Source organism: Ochlerotatus camptorhynchus, unplaced genomic scaffold (assembly GCF_037179485.1).
Source record: "Ochlerotatus camptorhynchus isolate MF236.1 unplaced genomic scaffold, CSIRO-AGI_Acam_v1.1 ptg000467l, whole genome shotgun sequence".
Taxonomy (NCBI): Eukaryota; Metazoa; Arthropoda; class Insecta; order Diptera; family Culicidae; genus Ochlerotatus; species Ochlerotatus camptorhynchus.
The window spans coordinates 1,470,840-1,473,375 of NW_027040953.1; positions in this window are offsets into that span (position 1 = coordinate 1,470,840).

Sequence of the window (2,536 nt, forward strand, 5' to 3'; positions counted from 1 at the left end):
CATTCAGCGAAGTGTTTTCGTAAGAAAATCCAGTGAAAATGGTGTTTCAATTTGGGTTGCCGAAAATAGTCTGTCATGCCGAAGCCGTGATTTCCCCTATATACAATTTATCAATCCTATTTTTTCTATTTACAAAATGTTCTTTACGACACGTTTCGTATCTATGGTAATATAAAATTAAAATTGTTTGCCACACGGGAGTGCACCCGAGCAAATGTGGATCCTGTGGCGCAGAATTTCCACGGAGCACCAGCGGTATTGCGGCGTAACTGATGTTTGCAAAGCAAACAAATGATCAACCGACCGTAGTTATATTATCAACGATAAAACCGGGGGAGTGGGGGAAATATATGTAATGTCGACCTAAATGTCCCTAATATAGGCCCATACATAAATTCAGCAATCGGCTAAATTTTCAATTGCAACCAAAAATATCCATAAGTACCGTCCCAATGACGCGTTCATCTAGATAAAATTGATAAATAGCAGACTTTTAGCGATGGGCCCAATCTTAGATCCATAGGCCAACATTAGAGCCATTTCGCCTATTAGCTAAGCAATTCAAAATTTTCAAACTATTAATTCCTCCTCTTGTAATATTAGGTTTTTTGGGTGGTTCAGCAACCAACCGGGAAAAAACCGGAGCAAATAAATATAGTACGGTAAAGAAAGTTCGTGATTTCTGCCGTCGCGTTCTTTCGGGTGAAACCGTAAAAATGTGTATTACTGCACAACGTGGATGACGTGATGAAACCATGCCACGTATTCCCACAAGTGCACGTTGATATGCAAGGTTGGATGCCAAAAAGCAGTCCTGGAGTGAACCAATGGCTTAGAATCCACCAAACGGAGTGGACCAGGATTACACGCGATCTGAAGAACTGGTGAGTAATATTTAAACATCGATTAACATAGATAAGACTAACATATAGAGGAAGTAACTTTTCACTTCTTGTTAAGGCTAGGCAAACAAATGTACTACAAAATAATTACTAAACTAGTACCATAAGAACTTTTCGCTAACCATCGAATTTTTGACGTGTTTTCGTATCACCTTGATCGTTTTTTATTGTACATTTCCTATATTGGACAATGTCATAGCTTGATAACCCGTTCCTTAAAATTAATTTAAAAATTTGGCATGAAATATGCCTAGCTTACTATCATTTTTATGTTCTAATTCATAGCTATCACCAGTGTTGGAAAAGTTCGCGATATTTCACGAAGTTCACCAAGGGAAAAGTTCGCGAGTCATAGGGAACTTTGATGAACTTTTCCATCACTGGCTATCACCTAAGACTCTTTTATTTATTTATTTATTTGTCGTCAATCAGATGTAGACCATTTTTTACAAGTTACAAGTCATGTGTAAAAATTACGAATAGAATTAAAGTACTGCTTTAATCTGGTTTTGGTCATTATTAAATCAATAGCTTCACTATGTTTATTGTAAGCAGTCATAATTTGATTTAGTGGACCAAATTTGGCATAATTTGTGCGATAGTGATTTGTAGTAAATATAATTCGAGTACGCAGTTGCCGAGAAGGTATGTAAAAATTAAGCTTTGATAACAGTTCTACTGAGTCAATTCGATGCGATACTATATCGTTCACAAACGAAACCATTGCAAATTCACGACGCGCTTTCAATGTTTGAATGTTGATGAGCATGCAGCGTGCTTCATAAGATGGAAGAGGAAATCTTGTCCAACCTAATTTACGAAGAGCAAATAGTAAGAATTGCTTTTGCACTGATTCTAATCGTCCCTCATGCGTAAATGAAAAAGGTGACCAAACTATGCTGCAATCAGGGTTACTTCCACTCACTTGCTATAATAAAATTTTCAGAATTATGAAATCATTATATAGTATAATGCTTATTAGTACTTGTAAGTTACAAGATGAGGACGTGAAGTATGTGTTTTACGCATAAAATCTGTCAATATTCAATATTCAATCAGCAATTTTACGACTCGTGAGTGCTCACTCCGAGTGAACGCTCACGAATCATAAGATCGCTTATTGTGACGCTCTGAAAGCAAAATTGGCAGGTTTTATGAGTCAAACACACACTTTTTTTTTTTTTTTTTTAATTATCGTCACTTTAACACTCTTGGGTCATTCGTGACTTGTCCGGGGGTCAGATTTGAACTCGTGACTTTGGCGTGAGAGGTATAGATGTTAACCACTACGCCGGGGTCACCCCCTCAAACACATACTTTAAACCCTCTTCTCGCTACTTGCAAGTACAGCATATCATTATATCATTTAATGATTGCATAATTCCGAAAAATATGTTTTTATAGCAAGTGAGTGGAAGCAACCCTGGCTGCAATATTCAAGTATTGATCTTACATATCCAGAACAACATGTGAAAAGGGCATACAAGCTTTTTGTAAACAAACCTTCTTATGCCCTTTTCTCGCAACCCATATGACACCAACGCAAACCTTTAACATCACCGGGTAGGGGACACTTTCCCCTTCCCGATGATATTGCTGGTTTGCGTGGGCGACCCTCGGTTGGTGAGAAAAGG